Source organism: Ambystoma mexicanum, chromosome 11, assembly GCF_040938575.1.
Source record: "Ambystoma mexicanum isolate Mex_15411 chromosome 11, UKY_AmexF1_1, whole genome shotgun sequence".
Lineage (NCBI taxonomy): Eukaryota > Metazoa > Chordata > Amphibia > Caudata > Ambystomatidae > Ambystoma > Ambystoma mexicanum.
In genome coordinates, this window is record NC_090934.1 from 67,571,518 (window position 1) to 67,587,521 (window position 16,004).

Consider the following 16,004-nt stretch of genomic DNA (forward strand, 5'->3'; position numbering starts at 1 on the left):
ACTCTAGAAAGAACATCACAGCAAAGGTTGATCGCTCCTGTCAATGCACCCACATCCTTTAAGGGTCCCCGTGACACATTCCAGCTAGGTCAGGTTCCCCAAATCCACTCCCTGTGTAGCCCCCTCCATTATATCCCATCGGCACGTCATGCGTACATACATACATACAACAAACTCGCATGTTCTTACTAAACGTCACATGCAGAGCTGTTAGTCTCATGATTATTCACAGTTGTACAACGAAGGATTTCCAGGTACTCGCTCAAAAGGTAACCGATGCTTTGATGGTTATTTCTCATGCACTGTGAAGGTCCTGATGGTCGATGAGTCTTTTGCCTTTAGCCTATACATTGAATTGAGAGAAGAATCATGGAAAACATAGATTGTGCAGCAGGAGTTCATACATTGGATTAAGCACAATCGCGGAGAGCACACTATAGACAGCGAACACATATATGAGATTATGGAAGTAAATTGCTGTGTTAAAATAGCCTTGTCTACTTTGCTGTGGCTCTGCCTGACAGTTGAGTACTTTAATTGCAAATGACTTAAACCAGATTGCGTTTTTAGTGCAGTGATAGTACAATGTTTGGTGAGGGTGGCTGTGTGGAGGGTTTGCAGTAGGACTTTTTCACTCTGAGCGCAAAATTGCCTCGAACGCCCTCTCGTCGATTGTGTTGTAGATTGGCAATAGGCAAAGCTGTTTTTTTTCTAAAGCCTGATGCTCTCGCTTACACGCACGAGCTTCAGACTTCACAAAGAAGGTTTGCCTATGTCCAACCTGTTGGGCTGGGCATCAGGTGTCCAAGCAGGGCTACGTCTCAAACACAGTTTTTGGAGCCTTCCAGGGTTCTGTCCCAGCTAGCCCCAGCCCACTTAAAGCCCTGGGTGATGTATGCAGTGTTCATGCCATACTCCTGCAACCTCTAAGTGCTGGAACAGGATTAAACCCATGTTGCACTGTATCCTCCAGTTCTCAGTCTGAGAAGGTTCCCCCTGAGCGACCCTCCTGGCTGCGCAGTGCAGTAACTGCAACTGTTCCTGATTGCACAAGAACATCACACATAGGACTAAATGTGCGTTTTTCCGACGTCCTGCCAAGCTATAGTGTATGCACGTGACATAAATGTGTCTATCTGTAAACATGTCATGTTTGTCCTGAAACCCAAAACATGCTCTATGTCACCCCAACACTAGGTTTGTGCTCAAACACTGCCAACAATAACATTAAACCGCAGAGTGCCGTTTTTCCAATATCTGTGTCGCAGGTACCTTAAAAGAAATATGACATTGTGTGTGCTTGTAATAGATGCATTGACATACATAGTGCAGTAGTGCACCCCACCTTTATGTCTGTCAACACAAAGTGTGTGTGTGTGTGTGTGTGTGTGTGTGTGTGTGTGTGTACTCGCCTGTGTGTTTACTTCTAAGCATGTGATGGGGCAGTGCAGGCTTTACATTATCTGTGTGGTTCGGCCCTCATTAATAATACACAGCAGAAATAGTACAGTGTTGGCAGTGTGCATGTCTGGCTACACTAAACATTGTTTTGCAAATACGTTTAATGAGGAGGGGGTGGGGGTCACGCTTCCACAACCAATACAGCAGGGCCCCACTCTCCAACTGAACAGCAAAGGTAGTTGCAAGGAACCACATCACACAAGGTTTCCGGAATGTTATTGTGAGTGACTGAATTCAATAGACTGGCCTCCTGGGAGAACCTTGGGAAACTAGACCATCCCATTGTGATGAGGCGGATGTACTGCAGTCCTCAGTGTGAGACAGTTCACTGAGAAGCAGGCGCGTTTCATCTCTCCAGATCTTTTAATGAGGTGGTATACTAAACATTGTTTGAATCATTGCTACCTGGCAGTTTTCTAGACAATAATACTATGTTTTACATTGTATTATTTATTTATTTATTTATTTATTAATGTATTTATTTATTTACTTGTATTTATTTATGTACATGGAGGAACAACAGAACGTACAATAGATAAGACATCAGATTTGATGGGAAGCGGGGAGCTTCTTATACAGGGGTGAGTTTGAGTGATATTCAGACAAGGTTGTGGAGGGGAGTAAATAGAACAGTCACCGGGGACCAACGATGGGTGGACTTACATAGATTAAGGGCAACCAACATTAGACATTTTGAAGTGTAGGTAGGCGGTACGGCCAGCTGTGTTATGGATAATCACCATGATGGATGAAGTGCTAGAGCGGAGGTAGAGCAAGTGACGGGCAGAGGTAGGTCAGAGGTGAGGGAAACTGTAAGCTTGCAGGAAGATGAGGGGTAGTTTAAGAGGGTAATTCAGAGGAGAGGAGGGAGGCTTTTAGTTGGGTTATGAACACATCTGTGTGGACTGTTTCTCGGAAGTCCAGTTTGACAAAGGAGGGTAGATTTGCTGGTTCCTTACCGTGGATACATTTGTGAACAAGGAAAAGACATTTAAATCTGGCCCTGTTTTGCATTGTCAGCTATCCAGCCTGGCGACGGTACGAGGAAGTAGGTGTGAAGTGAGGGAGTTCAAAGAGAGTCCTGGTAGAGAAGTTAGTGATCTTGTAGATAGGACAGAAAGCAAAGTCGAGGATACCAAAAAGGATGCTGGCACAGTAATCCAGTTTAGGGAGATGATTGGTGATGTTGAAAGGAAGGAGGTGCCGGATTTGCCTAATATTTAGGAGGCTCAGGCGAGCCACAATTACATTTTTGGTGACGAAAGTACACAAGCAGTAAAATGGTCATAGATAATGCTGAGGTTTCTAGCTGCAGAATAGTAGGGGATGGTGTCTGCTAGGAACTGAATTGGCAGGGGAAGAGTTAAGAGAGGGTATTTGCAGGGAAGAAGAGCACCTCTGTTTTTGTAGAGTGTAACATCTGAGAGTGCAAATCCATCACATATTTAATGCACGGGAGACAGTTTGAAATTTTGGTAGAGATATCATGGGAGAGTTTAGGAAATGAGAAGATTTGGATGTCTTCCACAAAGAGTTGGCACGACGAGTATTCAAAGTTGGAGATCAGTGCCCCAAGAGCTGAGTTTTAGAATGTAAAGAGGAGAGGACAAAAGATAGCGTCTTGTGAAACAACAACAGTTAGATAAGTGAGTTGAGATGTGTTGTTGCTAGAGAAGACGGGGAATTGGCGAGGTGCCAGGTAGGATTCAATCCAGGTAAGTGCTTGATCACAAATTGCTAGAAGAGAGAGAATATCAAGGCGATCGATTGGAGTGATCAACAGTGTCAAAGGTACTGGATAGTTAAAGGATAATTAGGATAGAGGATATCTAGTTGAAGTTGGAGACATTCATGAGAGAAATTTTCGTGAAGTGGCAGGAGTGGAGACCTGCTTGTAGGTGGTCTTGAAGGTTGTGGATAGCTAAGAAATCAGTAAGGCAGTTGAACACAACCATTTTGAACACTTTAGAGTAGTGTGGAAGGAGATATTCAAAGCAAAAGTCAGCCAGTAGTTTTCGGCCAGCCCCTTGCTTTTTTAGGAGAGGGATGACCATGTCTATTTTGAAAATAGAGGGAAAGCAAAAAGAGTCATGGACAGGTTGAAGGGTCCAGCGAGGTGAGAGACGACTGAAGGGGCAATAGGCTTTACCAGCAGAGGAGCAAGAGGGTCTGATGGGGCACAAGAGAAGTTAGGTTTCACCAGTAGAGATATAACTTCTTCAGTGTTAGTGTGATTTAAGTAGCAGATAGAAGCAGAGAATGATGGTAGAGCAGACAAAGTGTAGAATGCAGGAGAGAGTGTGAGGAATGTCAGAGGAGAGTCTTTAATTTTGGAAATGTTTGCAGTGAAGTTTTATTCTCAGTCATTAGCTTTGAGGGTGGAGTTGATAGCCATAGGTTTAGAAGAAATGAGTTTAGGCTGCCCTCTTCCCAGCGAGGATGGTATATGTGAGATTAAATGAGGGTCAGGTAGAATTCCCTTTTTGCTCTATCAAGGGAGGATTTGAGAGAGGTAAGTCAGAGAAGTTGAGTTGCGGGTACTTATGAGAGTGAGTATGGCTCCATTTGCACAGCAGCCGAAGCATGTCTGTGCAGAGACAGCATATGCATGGGGTGACCCATGGCTGAGGATGCTGAGACCTAGGGGTGAAAGTAAGCAGTGGGAAGTGAGAGGAGCATGAGTCATATAGCAGGGATTGGAAGCTGGAGAAGGCAGTGTTGGTGGAAAAGGCATTGGGTGTGAAGCAGAAGAGTGAGAACTTTGGGTCAGAAAAAAAGGGGAGAATCGCAGAAGGTTTACATTTCCTTTGAGTAATAAGTGAAGCAAATTGTGAGAAAAGGTCAGGGTGGAAAAGAAATGATGTGGAAACAATTGGGTGATCGGAAAGGAATAGTGTAACAGTAGTCTTAGTGGCTGAGAGAGAGGTGGAGATGAATAAGAGATCCAAAGAGATACCCCCTGTGTGAGTAGATAGGTTATGTATAGAGTGGAAAGCGAGGTTACTAAGGCAAAACTGACGTTCATATTTCTGAAAAGTGGCTGGAGAGGGAATGTTCAAGTCACTTAATAGAATGAGATGATGTTTAGTGGAAGGAGAATCATGTAGTAGCTCAAGATCATCGAAGAATGGTCCAGTGGGACCAGGAAGGTGACAGATGGAGATGATGTGAACCAAGTGAGCCGGAGCAGTACTAGAGGCAGTGAATTCAAAAGCGTTAGGAGAGATTGTGTCATTGGAGATTTGAGAGGCATTTAGGGAGGGAGAGGTTTGGTGTCAGAAGCCTCCACCTCTGCCAGTCCGACGAGGAGAGTGAATGAAGAATAGTTTGGGGCGTGTATGCCCACAGTGTCGCAGTGTCAGTTGACAAAATTCAGGTTTCAGTAATAGTAAGACTATATAGGGGAGGGGACCTGGAGTGAAAGTAGTCAGTGATAAAGGAAGTTCTGTTGCATAGAGACTGAGCTTTCCAAAGTGTAATGTTCAGTTGTTGTGGTAAGGAAGAGTAGAGAAGCTGAGTCTCAGAGGAAGAGAGGTGAGGTAGTTTGGTGACAGAGGAGGTATAGTTTGCTCATCGGCTTTGATTCCTGGAAGTAGGTGAACAAGATGGAATAGTGAGAGTTTCGAGATGTGAGTTTCATGATAGAAAAGGAGGAAGCTGTAGTGTGATTGGAGAATGTGTTGGGAGAGGTGAGTAACAGCAGCAGTAGGAGTAGCAGAATCAAATGCACTATAGGCAAACAGGGCAGTCTGGAGAGACAGAGCAGTAAGTAGCAAGCTAAGGATACTCACAGGTGCAGCAGATAGGAAAGCAAAAGCAAAGGCTCATAGGCGAAGAAGCAAATAGGCTGGTCAGTGGCTGGTCTTCACCCATAATTGTACCACCCTTCACTGGGACGCCCCTCCCTGGATGCCCCAAGGGCGTTCAGAAGTGAATGCCTAGCCCATCGTGGGTGGCCTCTCTGATTTTGTCCTTGGTGTCCCATGACCTCTGCAAGCAGTCTCTGGAAAATGGAAAGAGTGCCTTTGGTGGTGTTGGGATGAGCTCTGTGTTGCTATAAGCCATGTTGAAGTCCTTTTTGGTGGGGGGGAAATACCTCACATAGCTGGCCGTTCTGGGGCCAGAGGTCATGTGGGTAGTCCCAAGATCAAAACTGAACGATTCTTGTAGGCCCCAGACCCCAGTTGCAAGCCTCAGGTAGATTGAAATAGTGCTGTTAATGCTTTTGCAGTGAGCTGTGTGTTGCCTCAGCCCAGTTGAAGACACTTTTGCAGGTGGAAGGACCTCAAAGATGGCAGTGTTGGGGTCAGAGGTCACGTGGGCAGTACCTACATCATTCCTGGATGCTTCTTGTAGGTCACCAGACTAGTTCAGGCAGCCTCAGGCTGATAGATAAAGTGTATGTTATGGTGTTGGCTCCGTTAAGCTCTCAGACAAGTGTAAGCCCCTTCCCTACCCATCCTGCTCTTTCTCATCAGACAAAGGAAATAGGATGTGCCATGTATCTACATGTGTACAATGGAGCAGGGCATATACCCGCCCCTCACACACTGAAAATGGCTGACTTGAATTTTATGTTTGTTTTTTATACCGTGCCAAGTCAACACCAAATTAGTCTCAGTGCGCCTTAAGTTGTCTGAGAGAGAGCATTTAATTTCAAATTCATTTGTCAACATTTCTTTCTTTGTGTGCATGTTATACAAAAGAAGCACCAGGTCCACATGCCAGCAGGCCAATCATTGAAATACATCACTTTACACCTCTCTTTTGTATTTTAAAGTTTTAATCTGCCATGACATTTTTAGGTTTCAGTTGGGAGTCACCAAAAAGCACTATTTAGCCATTCAACAAATGGCCCGATTACTTTCTGCAATTCTTCATTACTCCAAATACAGGTCTTCCTCTTCACAGTGCCTCAGATCCCTTTCTGGTGGGATCCACTGTAGGTTTAAACCACTTGGTAATCAAAAAGGATGTCTCAGTGAGTCAGAGATGATTTTATACTCAGATCAGGGGAGCAATTAAACAAGTGTTATAACAAAAACAGTGTAGGGGACTTGTGAAGCACATGTCTCCCAAATTATTGCTAAGGCAAGATATGTGTTAAGGAAGATGAACAAAGAGTAAATACTTGTTTGGTTAAACAAGGTATTCGATTCCTTAATGAAAGACACATTCAAAGTGTCGAAAGACACACACTCCTGTTTCATGACTCTTTAGGGGTTGAAACCTAGGATAACAGGGTGGGTCCAAAATGTACATATTAGCTCTTAGTGCCATGTCCATAGTACCAGACAGATAGATGGTCTAAACATACTTAGATCTCATTCTGGAATTATCCTTGTGAGATTAAATACCTCAGGCGCTAGAAGCAGCCATCTCACCAGGGTTCCTGTTATCTTCTCCTGGCTTCTTCCATCAGACTCTCCATTAGCTCTGACTAAGACAGGCTTGGGGAGATAACGAGGGCACCATGTGGACTAATACAGCAAAACACTGATGCTGCCAGATACACCAGCCATTTACAGGGCTATCGCGCAATCCCAATTAGATCCATTTGGGACAGCACATTAGCCTTGAAAAATGCTTTGTGACACACCAGATTTTAGCTTCAGATGCAAATTCTCGGCTGGGAATGCATATGCTGTGTGGCGGTGCACTGCCAGCCATGGTACCAGGGGCCCGGGGAAATATTATATATCTGGAGTCCTGGAGACCACCAGAGGAATTCGCAAATCCAGCAAATAGAGAATGCAATTGGTATTGTGGGATGGGGTATGTTGCAATTCAATGCAAACATAATGTACTTGTGCTATAAATGACATCATATCATATCATACTCTTTCTGTTGGTATAAACAACAGGATGAAGAGAAGAAGATGCGCATTGAAACTCTCACTCTATCCCTTGCTACAGATGCATAGTATTGAATGAATGTTCCAATGTTTACATCTGAAGCTAGCTACACACACTGGCAACTGGAGAATTACTAGCTTGGAGGTTTGCAAATGTTGCCCAGACATAGGCTGGAGTGAACAAATGTAGCCAAGGAGCCCGGAAAAAACTAAGAGAGGGTTAGTAGTGGGATTCCCCTATTGGCAAAGTTGTTTTTAAATAATGTGTTAACATTGTGCATTTTGCAGCACATTTTCATTGAAAAACTGGATAAATGCCACACAGGTTGCAATCGGTGTCATAGGGTAACATGTGAAAACATAGAATAGATGCAAGTCACCATCGGTGCACCGGAACATGTTCACGATGATGTTGCCCACACTATATGCCAATATTAAAATAAACATAAAAAACATTTGTCGTGCTGGTTTGACCATACATGTCCATGTAGGCTGCAACACAATATGCCACTATTCCGATTTACGGACATACTCATATTTGTCTTTCCCAAATGTATATACAAAAACTGTTCCTGCTGTACAAGAATCAATGTTGCAATAGCACCATTTCATTGACAATAAATGTCAATTGAAATGTGATGTCTATTAAATGGTATAATTGCATAATTGATTTTTGTTCAACCGGAATTGTTTTTCTGTTCATGTATGGTGTCCCAAAATGGAAACACAATTACATTATACACCTCCTTGTCCAATTTTGGTAACGTAGACGGAACAGCAGGCTTATCTCTCACAAGGTTGTAGATCGTTGGTTAGTGTCAAGCTTTGATTCAAGACAATTAAACAAAATGAACACCAAAGAGTAACTCAAGGTTTGTAAAGGATACAGGCTGGTAGTAACAAAGGATACACTCGAAGGCTTCTTCCAACGGAACGTCGGAGGTAGAACGTAGTGTATCAAAGAGAACCTTCTAACTAATGTCACTCTCTGACTAGTACAGCCTACAGTCAGATAGAGCTATTAGTGGGAAGGGCATGAGTGGACCAAGATTCACCAAGCTGTAGAAAAAGAGAAGCTATTTAGAATGCTGTTTGCAAAGTAGGACAATATGAACCTATGTTGTAAGCACTGACCTGGATATGCAGCCAAGGAGGTCCTAGGAAGTCCAAAGAGTCCAAGGAAACAACGGCAAGGGAAGGGTAGTGAGGGTTCTAACCCGAGCGAAACGAGGGCCGCTCTAGAGACGGGTTGGTACACACGCAGGAGAGCGTCCAGAGTCCCGTGCACATATGGAAGATGTGAGGAAAGTCTTGATCCAGGAAAGTACTCCCAAGCAGTTAAAGTTCGGTAAGTAAGGTAGAGCTGAGTCTTGGTAGTCTGGAGCGGAATTGAATGCTGAGTTGGCCTCTGCAAGGTCTGAAACAGAGCAGTAGGCAGAGCGGGTTGAAGGTGTAGCCTGGAAATAGGGCTGAACGGCGGCTCTGTCGGGGAAGGGCAGAGGAGTGCCGTCTAAAGCACGGAAGTCCGAGCTCGAGGAGGGACTGGAGTAGCGGGAAAACTGCGTCGAAACGCAGGAAGGCAACCGTGCCCTGGTAAGTAAGGAAACTGCAAGGTGCAGCAGCAGAAATATCCAAAAGAAGTGCCTTGGAAGGCAGGCGTCTGCGAGAAACAGCAGACAAGCTCCGGAACGCGAGGATCACAAAACAACGATCAGAAGCGCATGTGTGAGGCTTCCGCTTCCTTAAATGGGGTCAGCTGACATGCGTACGTACGTAGACGACACTGCGCTGGTCATGTGATGAGTATTTTAGTGATAGCGTTTCCCCGACAGCTTCCACTGAGTATAGAACGGTCTAGCCTTTCTCAAAGCTGATGACACCGGAAAACCGGAACGTGGAGGTGTAGTAATGGAGCCGGATGGGGAGGCAGGTATGACAGTGCCATCCCCCAAAGAACGCCCCACCCCTCTCGCCGCATGGAAGCGACGTAACAAAACGGGGGCATGGATATTCGACAAAGGCTCCCAGGACCGATCTTCCGGACCGTAGCCTTTCCAATCAATGAGATAGTGAGGAATTCCGGATCGCATTCTCATCCCTAGAATAGCACGAACCTCTTATTCATCGGTGCCTTTCACAGAAACCGCCAAAGGTCGGACAGGCAACCGGGTCCTCGATGCACACGGTTTGACCACTGACACATGAAACACCGGGTGTACCCGCCAGCGTGCGGGCAGATCCAACCGAACAGCAACAGGGTTGATAACCTGTGTGATCCTGTATGGCCCAATAAAACGAGGCAGCAGTTTTCTTTTCCCTGGGATCCTTAGATTTCTGGTAGACAACCAGACAGACATACCAGCTGTGTATCGTGGGGCAGCCGTACGGTGCTGGTCAGCATAGTATTTTGCCCTGGTTTGGGCCTTCAATAGATGTCCCCTCAGACTGATATGAAGGGAGGCCAGGGATTTCAATTTGTCAGTCGCCTCAGGCACTGTGTCGATCAGTTCCAAATCCATCGGAATGGATCGCTGGTGTTGTCCGTAGAGAGCATAGAATGGGGACATACCCGTGGAGGAATGGCAAGAGTTATTGTAGGCAAACTCAGCTGCTGGCAACATTGAAAACCAAGAAGACTGGTATTGAAGACAAAGACAGTGCAAGTATTGTTCCATGGTACCGTTAGCTCGTTCTGTCTGTCCATCAGTTTGAGGATGATAGGAGCTGGACATGCGATCCTCCATGAGCAGGGCAGACGTTAGTGCTTTCCAAAATCGGGATGCAAATTGTGAGCCCCTGTCTGTGATAATAACCGAGGGCAAACCAAAAAACCGGAAGACGTGCTTTAGGAACATATCGGCCAGATCCTTAGCAGTAGGAATACCTTGAGTAGGTATGAACAAGGCCATTTTAGTGAAGTAATCGACTACTACCCAGACCGTGTCGTAACCTTGGACAGCAGGCAGTTCGACTACAAAGTCCATGGAAACCATAAACCAGGGTCTGTGAGGAACCAGTAACGGGTGTAGTAATCCCATAGGTTTAATCGGTGTGTTTTTACATTGGGCACATAGGGCACACGAAGAGACGTAATCCACAACATCTCTAGTCATCTTGGGCCACCAGCACCATCTTCGTAGAAGTTCCAATGTTTTCCTTTGACCCGGATGAGCTGCGACCAGAGAGTCGTGACCCCAATGCAAAGCCTTGGTGCGCATTTCCTCTGTCGGTAAGTACAGGAGTCCGTTCATGAACGGAAGACCTTTTTTGACATCGAGATGAAGGTCATGTATCTCCCGGGGATTAATATTAACCCACTCTAGTATATCCTTCTTTAATGTAGGTTGAACAGAACAACCACAGACTACATGGTCTGCCAAGAGAAGCGGTTTAGTGCTGTCTGAGTCGTCCTCCCCAGAGTGCAGACGGGATAAGGCGTCGGCCTTGGTATGGTCTCTTGCGGGTCTGTAGGAGATGCGGAAGTCAAACTGGGCAAAAAATGAGTGCCAACGGGCCTGGCGGGCCGTAAGGCATTTCATGGTTTTGATGGCCTGTAGATTGCAGTGATCGGAGTAGACAGTCACCGGTTGTTTTGCACCAAGAAGATGGTGATGCCATGCGAGCAACGCGTCTTTGATGGCCAGCAATTCTTTCTCGGTCACCGTGTAGTTCTTTTCGTATGAGGCTAGCTTGCGGTAAAAAAACGCCACTGGGTGTTCCACCCCGGAATCTTTGCATACCTGAGAAAGGATTGCACCAATAGCCAAATTAGAAGCATCCGCCTCGATGAGGTATGGCAGATCAGGATCCGGGTGCTGCAGGATCGGAGCCGTGGTAAAAGCTTCTTTGAGTAGATCGAATGCCCTCTGAGCTTCTGTTGTCCAGCGAAATGGAGCCTTAGGACTGGTTAGCGCGGTAAGTGGTGCCACCACTCTTGAGAAGGAATGGATAAAGCGTCTATAAAAGTTCGCAAATCCAAGAAAAGACTGCAAGGATTTGATAGAAACAGGTACCGGCCAGTCCAAGATGGCTTTTACCTTGGATCGACTCATTCTGACGCCATGACTGGTGATATCATACCCCAGGAATTCCACGTCCTGTGAGTGGAAGACACATTTCTCTGCTTTGACAAAGAGATGGTTCTCTCTTAGTCTTCGTAGTACATTGGATACATGCTGTATGTGTTCCTGTAAGGATGTTGAGTATATCAGGATGTCATCCAGGTAAATGACCACAAATTGATCCATGTAATCACTGAATATATCGTTCATAAAAAACTGAAAGGTTGCGGGGGCGTTGCACAGGCCGAAGGGCATGACAAGGTTCTCATATAAACCATGTCGGGTTTTGAAGGAGGTCTTCCACTCATCTCCTGCCCTAATTCTTACAAGGTTGTAAGCACCCCTTAAGTTTAGTTTAGAAAAAACCACTGAAGAGCCCAACTGATCCAACAGGACGTCAATCAAAGGTAGGGGATACTGGTTTTTTACCGTTATGGCATTAAGAGCCCTGTAGTCAATGCAGGGTGTTAAGTCCCCTTCTTTTTTAGGGACAAAAAACAAAGGAGAAGCGGCCGGGGACTGAGAAGGGCGAATAAACCCAGTCTGAAGTGCTTTGTTGATGTAGTCCTTCAGGACAGCGTCTTCCTGTTTGGTAAGGGAATAAACCCGACCGCTATGAGTTTTGGCTCCAGGAATCAATTTGATAGGACAATCGTACTGACGATGTGGCGGCAACACCTCAGCCTTGCCTTTGTCGAACACATCGGCAAACTGTCGATATACCGGAGGTATCAGTGATTTAGGTGATGCCATAGCATTTATTCTGGACAACCCTTCGAGAAAAGCCAAGACAGGGGTATTATGAACCCCACCGGAATCCAGAAAGCAGTGTTCGTTACAATGGTCCGAAGGGTACTGGATATGACCGGTGACCCAATCGATCACAGGGTTGTGAAGCTTCAGCCAAGATAGACCCAGAATCACTGGATATTGGGGTGCCGTAATTATGTCAAAAACCATCTTTTCAGTATGACCATCAGGTAAGGAGACCGTTATAGGCATTGTTTCCTCCGTTACCAGACCAGAAGATAGAGCAGAACCATCGACCGTTTTAACTGACTCGGGTACTGGTTTAGTGGACATAGGAATGGATGACTGTCTGGCGAAAGCAATATCCATGTAGCTGTTTGTTGCACCAGAATCTATCATGGCTTGGGTCTGAACAGTGATGTCGTTGAAGTATAAAGATATCACTACGGTAATGGAAGCATTAAGTGACAAAGCAGAGTCCATCTTGGTACCCGGCATAGGGACTCCCACTATTACCGAGCTCTGGCGTTTCCCGGCTTTTTTGTTGGCTTTTTAGGGCAAGCAACCAGTAAATGCTCCGCTGAACCGCAGTACATGCATAGGTTATTCTTGCGACGGTTTTCTCGCTCAGCGGTGGATAAACGACCCCGAATGGCGCCTATTTGCATGGGTTCAGGTTTGCCAGAAGAGGGCTGAGAAACTCCTGGAAGATTTGGTGCGGACAGGAAGGGTTTCTTTTCACCTTTTCTGGCGGTTCTCCGAGCATCGATTTGTAGAACAAGATCGATCAACTCCATGTATCCTGAGGGTACCACAGGGACTGTTGATAAAGCGTCTTTCAATTCCTCAGACAGTCATTTATAGAAGAGTGCAGTCCTCTTATCGTCTGGCCATTGTGTTTCTGCTGTCAACTGGTTGAATCGTGCAAGATAGGCCACTAAAGTTTGGCTACCCTGTTGTAGATTCAACAGTTCTAAATCGGTGGCCTGAGTAGAATACCTCATGTCGAAAACCCTGCTCATGGCTGACAACAGTTCATCGCAGTCATATAGCAGAGGGCTGTTGGTCTCCAACAATGGATTCGCCCATGCAGCAGCAGTGCCCCCCAAATGCGACAATACAAAAGCCGTTTGGTTGTCAAATCCGGAAACGAATTGGGTCTACACAAAAAGTGGAGACGACACTGATTAACGAACGTGCGATAGTTCTTTGGGTCACCAGTAAATCTTTTAGGCGGAGCCAGAGGAAATTGGGTGGGCATCAACACCTGGACGGTTTCCCTTTGCGGTACAGATGCGCCTGAAGTAGAGGCAACGGGAACTGGGGCAACCCTTCCTAGTGAGGAAGCATGTATGGCGTCTTGCATTACGTCCATACGATGGCGCATGGTGTCCTGAGCAGTGATCATTTCTTGCCTTAAATCAGACACCAATTGGGTGAGAACAGACAGAGGATCAGACTCCTCCAACATGGCTTCTGATTCTGTCAAGCTTTGATTCAAGACAATTAAACAAAATGAACACCAAAGAGTAACTCAAGGTTTGTAAAGGATACAGGCTGGTAGTAACAAAGGATACACTCGAAGGCTTCTTCCAACGGAACGTCGGAGGTAGAACGTAGTGTATCAAAGAGAACCTTCTAACTAATGTCACTCTCTGACTAGTACAGCCTACAGTCAGATAGAGCTATTAGTGGGAAGGGCATGAGTGGACCAAGATTCACCAAGCTGTAGAAAAAGAGAAGCTATTTAGAATGCTGTTTGCAAAGTAGGACAATATGAACCTATGTTGTAAGCACTGACCTGGATATGCAGCCAAGGTAGTCCTAGGAAGTCCAAAGAGTCCAAGGAAACAACGGCAAGGGAAGGGTAGTGAGGGTTCTAACCCGAGCGAAACGAGGGCCGCACTAGAGACGGGTTGGTACACACGCAGGAGAGCGTCCAGAGTCCCGTGCACATATGGAAGATGAGGAAAGTCTTGATACAGGAAAGTACTCCCAAGCAGTTAAAGTTCGGTAAGTAAGGTAGAGCTGAGTCTTGGTAGTCTGGAGCGGAATTGAATGCTGAGTTGGCCTCTGCAAGGTCTGAAACAGAGCAGTAGGCAGAGCGGGTTGAAGGTGTAGCCTGGAAATAGGGCTGAACGGCGGCTCCGTCGGGGAAGGGCAGAGGAGTGCCGTCTAGAGCACGGAAGTCCGAGCTCGAGGAGGGACTGGAGTAGCGGGAAAACTGCGTCGGAACGCAGGAAGGCAACCGTGCCCTGGTAAGTAAGGAAACTGCAAGGTGCAGCAGCAGAAATATCCAAAAGAAGTGCCTTGGAAGGCAGGCGTCTGCGAGAAACAGCAGATAAGCTCCGGAACGCGAGGATCACAAAACAACGATCATAAGCGCATGTGTGAGGCTTCCGCTTCCTTAAGTGGGGTCAGCTGACATGCGTACGTACGTAGACGACACTGCGCTGGTCATGTGATGAGTATTTTAGCGATAGCGTTTCCCCGACAGCTTCCACTGAGTATAGAACGGTCTAGCCTTTCTCAAAGCTGATGACACCGGAAAACCGGAACGTGGAGGTGTAGTAATGGAGCCGGATGGGGAGGCAGGTATGACAGTTAGTTGTAACACCGCGAAAAATACAATTATTACCCAATGATACAAGGGACTGTCCAGTCAAGGTTGTTTATGTATACAAATATCTTTTTATTATTAACGCAACAAACAGTTCTAGCACATTACAAAATACAACCCACATTGTATTGTAAAGAAATGCAGAGGACAGACAGTTTCAAAGAAGGAAAAGGGATGCACTCTGGATACTGACAGGAGGGTAGTCGATCAAGCAATCAGTCTTACCTGTTCAAGGTTATTTGGTATCAGCACAAAAGGAGCAAGGGGTTGTACATGTAACTAGGGCCTTCAGAGAAGGACCAGTGGGACAGAACCACAATGTGCTTCAGATGATCTTGATGCTCGACAGCGTTGAGCCGGTTCCACAGCGCTTTGTATCTCCTGTGACAGAGTTCAAGATGGGAGACAGCTGGGCAGTTTGCGAAGTCGAGGCTGGAGGGTCGACTGCAGGCTGGCCTAAATGGTGGCCTGGGGTCACAAATCGTACTCTCTGTGCTAGTTGGTGGTTCTGGAACATTAGTCGAGGTGTTCTCAGATGGCTTTAGTGACTGTAGCGTGACAACAGTCAGTGATGCAGCCGGTCGCGGTTTGAGGGCTTCACTGCCTTGAAAATATCCTTAAAAGGTGGACGCTGATTGATGCTTGCTGTGGAACTCCTTCTAGCTTATTCTTTGGGCATGTGTTTTCCTTTAAGGTGGACAGCCCAAAGCTGAGAAGAGTGCTTGCAGACAACAGCCTTTTCCTGTGGTCAGAGACGCTCTGGCACTTCCCACCTACGAAGCTTGCTGTCAGAACTGAGCAGGGCACTCTGTGAGCTGGCTCGGTAGCAGTTCTGGAGCTGCTGGACAGGTCTTGAGGTCGGTATCTACTTCTGTTCCCTGGGGGATGTTTAGGGGAGGGATCTTGCTTCCCTCATGGAAATACTGGCCTTCCTTCACTGGCAAAAGCTGTAAGGCATACTGTACCTTCAGCCAGGGTCCAAATGAGTCCTTCTTCTTACTCTTTACGAAGATCTGCTATAAAGAGTGGCTCAACCCTCTTTTAAAGCCAAATTGGCCCCAGTGATTGGTGCAGGATAAGCCTACCTTAATGAACCAAACATGGGACCCCACTAACAATCTTCTGTTATGCGTGAGGTCATAACCAGAGTGCTTTGCAACAGGAAAGGTAAGGGGTCACAACATGTACTATGAAGTCTCAACCATCTTACTGTCTGTTCTGGATCAATGTGTCTCTCTGGTTAATTGAGCTCTCTGT